The sequence below is a fragment of the Labrus mixtus genome, chromosome 14 (genome assembly GCF_963584025.1).
Source record: "Labrus mixtus chromosome 14, fLabMix1.1, whole genome shotgun sequence".
NCBI lineage: Eukaryota > Metazoa > Chordata > Actinopteri > Labriformes > Labridae > Labrus > Labrus mixtus.
The window spans coordinates 15157236-15170732 of record NC_083625.1 but is presented as its reverse complement, the minus strand read 5'-3'; the positions used below and the strand labels follow the sequence as shown (position 1 = coordinate 15170732).

At 40.3% G+C, this 13497-nt stretch overlaps 1 long non-coding RNA gene across 1 annotated transcript; it reads left to right on the top strand.

The window, feature by feature from the left end:
• The first annotated feature begins 5129 nt into the window (after positions 1 to 5129).
• LOC132988128 (uncharacterized) lies at positions 5130 to 12498 on the top strand. The gene is made up of 2 exons (XR_009675783.1): positions 5130 to 5457; positions 11976 to 12498. It is a non-coding gene; the product is annotated as an uncharacterized LOC132988128 (long non-coding RNA).
• The last annotated feature ends 999 nt before the right edge of the window (positions 12499 to 13497 follow it).

Genomic DNA, 13497 nt, shown 5'->3' with positions numbered 1-13497 from the left:
CAACATAACACACCAATTAATTTAAGAAACTGAGATAAAATCATTTTTAAATGATGTGCTATTGCAAGCATGGACATTTTTTGCTTTCATATTTCAGTGAAAGTGAGAAAGCAAGAAACCTCAAGTAACTCCTGAGGTTAGAAAAACATCAAGTTTTGTTCCCATTATAGTTTATTGAGAAATATTTTCCTTTGTCCCACATAATATTGAGAAGTGAAGGTACAATGACCTTGTTAGTTACAGCTTTGTTATCAATATAAAGAGAAAACTGATTGAATGACAAGAATGTATTTGTCAATTGAAGTTTCTGTCATTTTTTCACACTACTGTATGTTCATGAAATAAAAACATCTCAGGCACAACAGAACTGCTTGTCTTGCATTCACTGATTTGACAATGTTTCCTTGTTGTCTTTTCTGCCATCTACTGTACAGTAGTGGTATTCCACTGCTTCACATAATCATCTTCAAAAATAGGGATCTAAAATCTGTCTTAATGTATGTCCATATACACACTTTACATGTTAGACAGCACAGCAGCCTTGGACTCAGTATGTGTAAGGCCTTAAACTAAATCCACATCATTATGGCAAGGAGAGACTGAGCCAGTTGAGTCCTGTGTCTATCCCTGAAGATCTGATGAACAAATGAAAACAGGGATGACATAATACTCTTATTTGCTTCTTTAATTCAATCTCAAATGGAGTAACGTTGCAGACACCTGTTGCTCAGATTGGGACAAAACCTTTAAATCTTTGTTCTCCATAGAAAAAACAACTTGGTTGTCTTTTAACAGAGTCTTTCTGTGTGAGATGTAACGCTGTCGCCTGTTGGCTCTGTACAGCTCCAGCCTCTTCTCCTCAGCCTGGGGGTCCTCCAGAGCTCCCTCCCACCTCAGGCTTTCCCCATGCTGAGACCTGGGCTCTGCCTCGTCATTTAGTCTAGATTTGTTTTTTAGTAGGCCTGTTGAATCCTTGGGGTGTCTTCTTTTGCTCCTGCAGTCGCTGTTATTAAGCTGTTTCCCATCTTTCTTCCTTGTAGCTTTGATCTTGGGCAGCTGGCCTCGAGGCTGACCTGGACTCTGAGGTGGCTGCATGGACCCGGGCACCATCTCAGGAGGCATAGATATACCTGAGGTTTCTCTGCAAGGAGGCAACAAACGTGCAGGCACTATACAGTATGAAGAAACAAAGCTAAGGGTTTAGATTACAAATGACTCCCTCTAGAATCCCTTCCTGCACATAGACTACAACTCACCACGTTATTCTTGTCGTTTAAGTCGAGCAGGGAACTTTTGTCTGTATTTCCAAGACAGAGAGATCACGCCTGAATGATCCTCAGCCAGCTGTGTTACTGACTGCGGATGATATTTTTCTTTCCGGATGCTACTGTGCTGACGTTAGCGTAACCTCGCCCGCCGAATCGATGTCAATAAACCTTAATGCTCATGTCTGTAGGCTGCGTTACTGACATTGAAAAGTAACTTCATACACTTATACTCATACTTACAGTAACGGGTTTCTCCCAACACTGACGGTTATTAAGATGTAGGCTAATGTGTTTACCTGTATTTTCTGGAGAAGCGTGCGAAGAGGCTTTTTTTTTCTTTTCCCCTCCTTCGGTTTCTGAGAAATATGCTTCTCACACGAATCCTCTAACCTACAGCAATTTTTTTTTTAAAGTCTCGTTTACTAACAAAGAATGAGGCTGCACAGCGAGTGTAGGCCGCTGTTGTCAATCTACTTTATCTATGGTGGTTGTTAAACACGATTGTAAGTGCGAAAAAAGGTGAAAAATGCTAAGCGCTGTATGGCTGCCTGAAACAACAAGGCGTTGCCTAGCAACATGTATCCTTGGCAACAGCACGCAGCATGCTTCAGAGTTAACTAACTTGACTACTGTACTCTTAAAGGTCACATCTTATGGAAATACACTTTACCGTGTTTTTCTAACTCTTATATTGTGTCTATACTCTGTTTACAAACCCCCCAATGTCTTACATGTCATAACATGTTTAGTACCATGGACTGTATGGTTTCCACTAATCAGAAACATTTAGGCCCCTAAGGGAGAAAATAGGCATTAAAATGCATTTAACATTATTTATTGTAGGCTTATTTAACTTGTTTTTAAGCTAAAGCCATTTAACATTTAGACTATACTGTAGGCCTATTTGTTTTGGGAAAATGTAGGTCAATTAGCCTATATTAAACTATGTAACAGAAACAGGAAATTCTAGGTGTAGCCTACATGTCTATGTGGAAAAAAACAGGTGTGACTTGATAAGATCTAAGGCTTGATATTTAAAAAAAAATGGAGTTGATCAAAATGAAGGAGAGTGAGAGGAGTACATCAAAGATATGTCATGTTCGGTTAGCTGTATGGGGCACTATGACCATTTTAAGAGCCACAAAAATAAGTTTATTGTATCTTCTGTGTCAGGGTCTTTACATGATACATAATTATTAAATGCGTTTACTCGCTGATTTTACAACATCTGCATCACATGAATTTATCGGACTTTAACACTCATAACACAATAATGTGTCATCTCTGACAATATCCACAGCATGCAGTGTGGTATTTCCAGGGATGTTCCATCCTATTCATTTTCCACAGAATCAACTGCGGTTCCTAAATGTGGCGCTTTAGAGCACAACCCTTTGTCAAAGTGCAACGATTGTAATGATTGCATGGTAAATGAACTTGGATGATATTTTCTGTCTACTGTTAAACCAAACACCCGCCAGTGCTAAGAATAGGCTCGCTCTCTGACCTCAAACAAGTCTGTCCTGCTTCTGCATTCCCTGCACATATCTCAGCTCTTCCTGTAGTTCTTACAGGAAGAGGGAGGATAAATCACTGTGCTGAGTCACAGCAGACACGTTACTTTTATTGACAAAGGAGTGACAAAGTTCAGTTCACATATTAAAGTTACATAAAGTTGTTTTTAAAAGGCTTTTAAAAAGTGATGGACAGCTGGTTGTCAGGTATAAACAAGAAACACAATTCATATTTGTTCAGACTAAATGGATAATGTATTGCCAATTCTGTTTATATTTAGCCAGAACAGCTGAACCCATTTAAATCTTCACAACCACAACTCATTTTAAACTGTTCTAGGTCATATGATTGGCTGAGGGTTTTTTATGTGTTGTGAAACATACCCATGCTCACGTCTTGTTCTAATGGGCTTGCAAGTCATGAATAGCAAACAGATAGTTGCAGTAAGTATGCTGGAATCTTCAAATCAAAAACAACTCAATAGCACGATGATTTAGGACTTTCGTTGTCTTACTTTGGACACTTATCCTAAATTATTTAAAATCACAAGTCCTCTACAACACACAGGGTGGGAAAAATCTGCCATAATGTCAAACTACTGTTAAATACCTGATAAATCATCATTTAATGGATTCCTGGTGATATTGAAAATCTGGAGGGACATGGAGCGGCAGTTCAAAGTAAAACAAGATATTTGAAAACGTCCGTTAATCAACAGCTAGCATTAGCATTTAGCCACTTCCTAGGAAACTCAATGTTTTGGAGTGAATTAATGCGTTCTTCTTGATCTTGGTAGTCTGAAATTCTGAGTTGCCCGTCTGATACATCATCAGAAACGCCCCCTGGAGACTCTGAACTTTGGTAGCCCGCGCTAAAATCCAACAGGCTGCTATGTGCATCAACAGTAAAGTTGAAGCTGTGGACTATATTGTTTATTGGCAACTTAGTCTTGTTTTAGTGTTATTCATTGACCACACATATTTATGAAAGTTATATCTGTGGACATGTTGTCATGTTACTTTGCTTCTGCAAACTATCACGTAGTGTGTTTTTATCGCCAGGCATTATAAGCTTAAAAAAAAAAAAAGGTACTCCTGGAGGTGTCTGTTTGACTTGTTGCCAACTCGTAATTGGATCATGGTTAACTCGGGTGTGATGTCATTCCTAGCTGGGACATCCGAGTTCAGTACTTTAGCATTGTAACACTACCCAACTATAGCAGAAACTATTAGCCATACCCTATTAGTAGGCTACTGCAAGTGACTGAATGCTAACAAGTTATCAAACTCATTGTTTTAACTTGAAATATAGATCTTCCTTCAGACGTTGCTGTGCATTGTGTTTCAGTTACCCAACACTCTAGTAAAATGATAGGCTATATTTGACATAGCCTGGTACACAGCAGTAGGCTACGACACTTTTATAGCATTTAAGCTTCCCCCCATAGCATGACATCACAGGAATATGGCAGCTGTGTGAGTATGGTCAATAATGTTGTCTATTGGCGATATAATGATGATCACTGTATCAGTAGGCAGCAAGGGTTACAGAAGATAACCAATTATGAGCAACTGCAAAGTGATATAGGCTATATTAAGAGAGAAAGAGCATCATATCCTCGACGTCTATAGGTCACAGTAAATCTACTTGTACTCATGCATGCTGTTGGCCTAAAAAAAGGCAGACGAAGGAGAAGCGTTGTGAGGATTTGCTGAGTGTGCTCCCAGTGTGTCAGATGACAGTTGAGGAAGTAGCTCCTCAATGTGCACAAACCTGAAAGCTGCACAGTGACAGGCCCAGGTACTCAAGAGAGAGAGACAGAGAGAGAAAGAGAAAGAGACAGAGACAGACAGACAGACAGACAGACAGACAGACAGGGGTTGGTCCTTCTAGTCCTCAATGTGTGAGTGTCTGTGCATCAGTGTTAGGGGAAGGAGAATAAGTAAATCCTGACCTTCTGGTATCTGTTGAGGTCATATGCAGACTCATGGTGTATAACTAAAAACCAAAGCCTCCAAGCCTTACACAGACACTGCTATTCAAAAACAATTGTAGAATGTTTTTTCAATCTCGCTGATGCTACGTCTATGTAAAAATACATTTACATACACAAGTAAATAAATACAAATATGTATAATATAGGCCATACATATACTTATATAGACTACATATATACATATTTATACATATTTATATTAACAGTGCAGTAGAACATGCGTGTGCACGTCAGGTCCGTGCAGATTCTGACGTCCGCTTCTCGTGGCTGATACGTCATGACGCTGCCAGCTGATCGGAGTGAGAAGCCGGGTGTGTGTCTTGGTTGTACGTGTATGTGTGTGTGAGAGAGAGAGAGAGAGAGAGAGAGAGAGAAAGACAGATTGAGAGGGAGAGAGAGAGAGAGAGAGAGAGAGGACTGGAGCAGGACTTGTGTAAAAGGGTCTGAAGTCCTGCGTTGCGTAGCCTACTCCACCACCACGTCTACGCACCACCACTGCTGCTCCGAAAAGTCGATTTTCCACCAGATAGTTGAGTTTTTACATGGCGGATGTGAAGAATACTAACAGGCATCGACACACCCTGCTGACGGTCCGGGACTCTGCCGAGCAGTGGGCGAGGCACCCTGAACTCTGCCGGACCGATCGGAGGAGCAGGAGCGACCCGGCCGGTGGGCAAGGTGGGGCGTGTGACTGTCTGTGAGGCTGTCTGTGTGTCTCTGCTGGTGTAATGCTTGTTCATGTCAGCCTGATTTAGCCTGTGGCGGCTTGATGACCCAGTTTGCGTTGAAAATGTAACAGGGAAACGGTTTTACCACGACTTTTTTCCAAGTAAAATTCACCTCTGTAGGTCTGATTTCTGCCTCCTGCACAATTTGTCGTCGTTAGATTGTCGGACAAATGTGGAGCAGATCTTATAGGAGTTCTGGTTGAAGGCCTGTCTGTAAGTCATTCAGATCATCTTGTACAGGCCCAGAAGAATTATGAGCACTGTAGACTTTTGATCACAATCAACCAAGCCCCTGCAAACATTTGATTAACATTTAGGTGATTGACAGTCAAATTGTGGGCAAAGGGCTTTTTTTTTAAGTGCCGCATGGATAATTTTGCACATGCATTCATACTACAATGGCTGATTGCAGCTTAAGGGCTGAACAAAATGGGCTAAAAAGTCAGAATTATGTGAAGGTTAATACTTAAGGGGACCAAAAAACCAGCAAATATGCACAGACAGCATGATATGAGTGTTTAAATATTGAGAGTTTCGTTTTTAAGTTAAATTCAAACCTATTTTGAGCCTTGACTCCCACATTAGAATATCTGGAAACTTTAGAGAAACAATTTTGTTCTCTAAGCTCTAAACTGTCAAATGGTGAATTGTATAGCAAGTAGATGCAGTTGCGAATATAGGTCTGCATTTATATAATCCAAACCTAAAAAGTGTCTGCATTCACAGGCCTTTTAAAATGCGCTGAGTACATTATAGGCCAAGGAAGAAGCCTGTGCTTAAGTAGGGGACAGGCGAAGATAACTAGGGCCGAGTCATTCCTCAGAAATGCAGTGACTCTGGCAGTCATGTGGTATTTCTTATATCAAGTTAAAGAGGAGTTTATGAAAGGAAAAAAAAAGACTGTAGAGGTTTGGAGAACACGTAACACATTCCTGAAGCAGGTGACGTAACAAATAATTTAGGTCTCCCTGTCCAGATTTGATCTCTTTTATAGGCTATTCTTCAGTCTTTAACACTTAAAAGACAGCGTTGAAAAAGCAATAACGCATAATTAGTTTTTATCTGGGATACAGGGTCAGGGGGGAAGCTTACTGTGGTGTATGTTACATCGATGGGGCACGTCTTACATAATTGTACAGCCAGAGTTCAGTGCGACGGTAGGAATGTGCAAAAGGCTGTGTCACGAGCTGCATTTGTGCCATTGCAACCCAGAGTGTGACATAAGCCACCCTGTCAATGAGGATCACATGGTAATGACAGGGTGTCAGCTCAAAAGCAACATGTGTACTTATGTTGTTCTCACTGACCTCTTCTGTGCTGTTTAATGCATTTATTTGCAGAAGTGAAGCCATCTTGCTCAACTGGGCAACACCCTTCGATCCTATTGCGTGTGCTTTTGGAGGAGGATGGGGCAAGAAGGGATGTGTTATGTAGGTTCATTTAGAAAGAGAAAATACAGTCTTTTTTTCATCAAAATGCCACAGACTGCCTGAGGACAGGCTTTCAGGCCTCTGGCAGCACATTGACATCTCCCAGGATGAATCCAGAATGGCATTCAGCTACTCCACTTAGTATGAAAAGCAACCTATGCCCCTTCATGTGAAGGGATCTGAGGGTTAAAGTCAAATAGCCTTTAAAGAACAGCGAGCAGCAGAGCAGAAGAAGAGACTCTCTCTCCTCTATGAACAGTGTGTTACCAAAGCCACCGCCCATCCCCTGCTTTTGTCCCCATTCCCAGTCTAAAATGATCGGTCTGTATTACAGACTACAATCTGGGGCAGTAAACTCTCTCCCACTGGGCCACACCCACAGCAGAGGAATGCACCTGAATTAATATATGTAGTAGATGGATAACACTCTAATTATAATGCGTTTCCACTCACATAGCTGTAGCTGTAGCATGACAGCCGCCAGCTCTGTCGTTTCAAGACATTAATTAACAGATTTGCCTTTTTAATTTTAGTGTTGAAGGTCAGATTGATAATTGAGGAATCTTATCAGCTCATGTGGTATTCTAAAACTTCAGCATGACCTCTAACATGAAAAGTTCACATTCGAGAGGACCATTCAAAACAGAAGTGTGCTGCTTGTGCCCCGTCATCGCATTTGGCGAACTGACGTAGAGAGCTAGCTGGCTAGCTAATGAGCTGGCTAGCTTATTAACTGTGACATTTCCAACAGAATCAATTTCTATTTCAAATTGCTGCTTGGAGTTGTGAATTTATTCAACACAAAGACGCTTAGAGAATTGTTCACAACGTAGCAGACTAACTAATAACTTACCTTGTACACATCTTTAGTGGAAGACGAGAAATGAAGATAACAAGCCATTTTCAATCAGTGCAGACACTGTTAAATGCTAACATAAAATACAATGACTACTAATCACTACGAAACAAAGGAGCACTGATTTCTTTGAAAGCCAAAGGAGAAAAATGTACCCTTAATTTAGCTCGGTTAAAACCCTCATGAACAATGACAACTGAAGAAGGCCAGCCTACAAAGACGATTACCAAAGGCTAGGATCTAAGCTAAAGTTAGCAGCAGCTACGTTCAAGCCCTTTTGTAATTGTTGTGAAACATACAAATAGCCTGAAATCAAGTCTTCTTTATCACTCTCTAACAGTTTCCAGTTGCAGCTGGTATACATCTGTGAAAGCAACACAGCGCAACCTGCTGTGTATGATCCTGTTTTGAGCTGCAAAGAAAAGTTTATTTTTCTTTTGATGACATATGAGTTATTGAATTACAACGGTGAATAGATTGGCTTACTTGCTGTTACATTTTAGTTAGTGTCAAAAATATTTCTTATTCTAAATGTGATATGGAAACAACTCCTTGATAACTTTTGAAATACACACTTTCATGCACACTTTTCAACACTTGAACTTAAGGCTCAATAAGCCACACTTCCAAAGGACAAAAAATGTCAGTGATCCCTCTATGCATTGTGCGTGCTTCATTCACACCCTCCTGTTGACACATCAACGTTCCTATTTCTCTCTGACACGCACATCCTGCTGGTTAGACTCTAGTGTGTCTTTCCTCTTTCTTATCCTCCCTGCTGTGGCAGAGAATGCACGTTCACAGCCACAGATAAGCACAGTGTTTTGTGTGTTAGACTGTGTGTGTTATCTCTTTTTACTCTGTTGAATAAAAGCCTGTCCCAAGGCCTTCCACAATGGCTGTCATGTGGCTCTGTCGGATAAGACCAAGACAGACGGACGGATGTGCAGGTACAGTTTAAGGTGCGGTAAATGAGAAAAAGCAGAGGGAGACCTTGTCAATGAAGCTACATCCGTCTCATGCAGTGCAGACCAGATGTAGATGTAGAGTAGATAGGGAGAAGAAGGGTGAAGGATAGAGGGATGGTTAAAAAAAAAAAAAAAGGAGTTGAAGAGACTTTGCGAGCCCACAGCAGCTGGATGGAATTTCTAACATATGCGGCAGGAATGTCAGGAATGCAGGACAGTCTGATCTGAGACCAAGAAAGAGGGTGGAGAGGACAGACGAGTCAGAAAAGACACCAAAATAAGAAGAAGAAGAAGAAGTAGAGAGATGGAAAAGAGTAGCACAAGAAACTAAAGTCGGGCGGTTCAACACTACCCATCATTGTGAACAGAAAGATACAGAGACACTGCTTGTGGAGGGACTGTCACGCTATGGAACAAATAACTGATTCAGTTTCAGTTTGAGGTTGTGGCTGCCATAGTTAACAGTTATGACTGTCAGTGGTCCAGTGTGTGGCCCGAGGACCCACTGCCTGACCGTATTCAGGCTAACACTGTCAGGAGAGTGTGAGCAGGCCTGTGTTGGGGAGGGGGGGTGGTGGTTCACTTTATAACGATGCTTGGCGAATGACGATCTTCTTCCAACAAGAGCTTATCTTAATGAACTCACTTTTTAGTTTTTTTAGTGACATTCCCAACAGCCTCTGTTTTTATGTTTTATTTAGCGAGCATTAGCATGAAGACATGGTTAGCTAAGACCAGTGTTGGGTAACGTTACTTTCAAAAGTAAATAGAAAAAAAGGGAAATACAGCCTTTCTCTAGTAGTGGTTTACTTTTAATGAAAAAGTAACCAAACAGTTTACTTGAATTGCAGAACTAATACTTTCTTGTTACTTGTTACAACAAAAATGTCCTCTGAGCACTCTAACAGAAGCCCAACATGGCTGAGACAGGGAACACATGGCCTCTTAATTCAGACACTAATGTTTGTGCATACAGTGTTTACAGTATTTATTTGCTTGCACTGGGCGAATTTCAACTGCGTAGTTTTCTCCCATAAAACACAAAACTGTGTATTTACTGGAAAAGACAATGACTAGACGACTGGTTCTTTTTTTCTCTCTGAAGGAGAGAAAACTTCATCTTTTCACATTTGTCCGCATTTATTCACTTCACTCTGATTACATTTGTATTACTCTTTATAGGAAATAACTGATAATAACACAGATGACTACAATTGACAATGAAAAATGACCAGTTTTCAACTCTTAACTCTTTTGTCCACAGTCAGGGACTCACAGTTCACTGTGAATGCACCGATCAGCTCAAAATAGCGACCCAAACTGAGACACAGTGACAGTAAACTTACCTGCATTTATCAGCATGTTAGCATACTGACATGAGCATGTAGCATGTAGTTGCACCACCCTGCAGCCCTGCACACAGAGGCCCCTGATTTACTGTAAATTCTTGTTTCCAAGTGGCCAAAAGCAGTACTGAAACAATCCCAAGTCCTCTGTGGCCTTAAAGTGCTTCCTCCATAAACCACCATTTTGATTTTAAAAGGCTTAATATTATTTCATAGTTAGCAGACGAATAAAGATAACCCTATAGATATTAAATTGTGTTTCATTTAAACTAACCTGACTCAGTTATAAACTACTTCATAGCTGTTCCTGGTCTGCTGGACAACAACTAAATAAATACACATGTAGTGTAAAGTATGAAAAAATGTCAAACAAACACAGTTCTGAAAGAAGTAAAGCCAGAGGGAGTGAATGATCCTTTGATTTAATTTGAAGTGTAAATCAGGCCCAGCAAAAAAAACATTTCTCAGTGGTTTTTAAAAGATATGCGCAGTGGTTTTCAGGATGGGTGCTTTTTGCAGTGGAAAGGTTGGCCAGGATTCTCTTGAAAAAGATCTTGTATCTCAACTAGAATATTTCCCTGGTAAAATACAGGTTATATATTTTAAAAAATCAGTCACAAGTCCAAACATGCTGTCTGCACACTGACTCATCTTTCTAAACAGTCAGACGTTTGTCATGCAGGTACATTTGCTGGGAGAAGGATAGAAATCCTGGTGTATTTTCTATATTGATTGAGGTTACTTTAAGGTTGCAGTAAATCAAAGTTAAGTGTGAGACAAAATCATTCCTCACTGCATCGGTGTCTGTCGGGTTTTAAGTTTGGTTGAGTCTGACCCAACCTTCCCCTGCTTCGCAAAGTCCACAAGCTACCAGACACAGAAATACCTGAGATTATTCTGGTTCTCCCATACTGCAGGAATGTGCAGCACGTGTTCCACATCGACATCCAAAGACGTGGAGCTTAACAATAAAATACATTCACATCACCACATGATTGTATTGATTCAATATGATTTTCACTTGTTAGTTACTAAGCGGTCAGTTTGCAAACTACAAGCAAGTTTAACCTCACAGTTTTACCGACAATTATCAGTGAAAGGTTATTTATTTCTCAAAATCTTTTTGAAAAATATCTGTGTAAAATCTGTGCTGGTTTTTTAACAGTAAGACATGTGTGAGAGGAAGTCATGGTGCTGATTTGGTTCGCTGTGAAATACAACCGATAGCTGTGATTAAGTTAAAGATAGCCAGTTTTTCTTACTTATTTTCTTCTATATAATCTTATTTTTGTTTGATCTCTTTAAAGTAAACCTTACTGGTAGAGCTCTGCACCTATACATATTTTTTTTCCTTGATTGGATTCAATGATGTGTCACGAGAGGCTTTTTTTATCTGGAAAACACCTGAACATTTATTTGGTTTCAAATAGAAGTAGGAGTTGGACTTCTGGAGGATCCTAAGATGCTCGCTACCATGTCTGCTCCTCTTCGTCATACCCTTACACATGCTTTGTAACCACGGTAACTGACAAAAATACGTCGTGTAGTTTTCCACAGGCTAGTCTGTGATCCTTTTTTTTTACTAAAAGAATATCTAAGAAATTCTTGCTGGCACTGTGTAACATTCAGAGGCGGCTGCATGTACCCGCTCCTGGTTAACTGACACATGATCCTGTGTTCATCTCCACAGTCATTTTTACACATCAGCTCATTTCACCCACTTACTCACAGCTGATCACGCACACACAGGCTTGACTGCACCCACTTACTGTACGTGTGTGACTGGCTGCAGGCCAGCTCATACCCACGCTACTGGAGCATTGAGTTTAGAGGAGGAAGTTTAACCATCTTTTCCTCTTTCTCTGCAGGAATTTGAGCACCTAAAACAGGCGAAATGAAGTAGAAGGCCTGGCCGTTTCCTGGGCCACAGGTTTCAAACCCTAACCCTCTCTGGCTGACTCCCAGCAGCCCCTCAACCTCCAAGGCCCCTAATGGCTGACACACAGCAGTTCTTCACTGGCAAGCTTTATGTTCCTGTACACATGCTAAAGCTGCCAGCTGAAGAACTGCTCTGGTCTGCCCTGCGCCGGACGACTCAAGAAGAGGAAGCGGATGAGGGGGATGGGGGGAGATGTTGGTGGGAAGAGGACTGAGGAAGTTTTCCACTCACTCCGGAGTCAGATTTGACATGCAAGATTTGAACAACCATTGTTTATATTTATGCAATTGATATGTCACTTTCAGTCTGTGGTCGCACATATTGTTGAGTTCTCTCTTAAAAACCTTCTTAATGGTGTTTTTCTGGTCCTACAATAAAGAAATAAAACATGTCTTGTATTTTTTGTTATTGTTGTGTACCCTATGGGAAATAAAAGACATACCAATACTGAAGCCCCCCCCCCCCTTTTTTTTTCCCCTTCAAAAATAACACATACACAGAGAGGCACACATAATATGTATGTCAAAATTGTGTCACTCTCTCTCCTTTTAACTCTGAAGTCTCTGGTGATTCCATTAATGGCGAACAAGAAAGATCAGAGTAAATGCTCTTTTGAAGTCGAATGGCCTCAGATATGCAATGACTTCACAGTCTTTGTTCTCTGGGAGTCTAATAACCACATCAACAATTCAACCAGCTGCCATTCAGTCAGGACTGTACAACTACAGTCAGAATGTAGTTACATGAAAGATGAAACCAGGGGGAGGACAAAATCACAAACCCAATGTCAGATCTTCAGCGCCTGAACAACTGTTTCAAGTGATTTCTTCAGTAACGACAAACTTCAGGAAAACGTTTTGGGTGCCTATTTCAGTCAAACAATTATTTTACCTAGTCATCACTTTAGTCAAATTAAATACTTTCAATTCTGACTTGTCCGGATATAAACCTGATTTTTAGAGTCGATGAAAATAGTTTTCAGCACTTTTCTTCACAGATATGAATGAACTTTGTAGGTTTCAGTTTAAAGAAGAAAAAAATTTATTGTATTCTTACTAAAGTATTTTTACATTGGTAGGTAAATCAGAGGAAAGATATCGACTATTGACTGTTGCTTCACTGTTAAAATTCAAACTTCAGAGATTTATTGCAGTTTTCAAATAATGACCACTAGATGGGGTGATAATCCTAGTAAGACAAAGGTTAAAAGATGGCTGAGGGCTTCTTATTAAACAGGGTGGGGTAAAATCTCAGTTGATTGGAATCCAATCATGAATTAGGATTGGTTTATTAATAGGCTTTGTTAAAAGTATATTCACAAAATATGGCTTTCTGTTATTAATTTGAATAATGCATGAAAATCCTTAAAGGAGGATGTGTTAAGATGTTTATCTAAATCTATATTATAAAGTCAGCTGGAAAGAGACGGTGTGCCTGTTTGCACTGTTCTT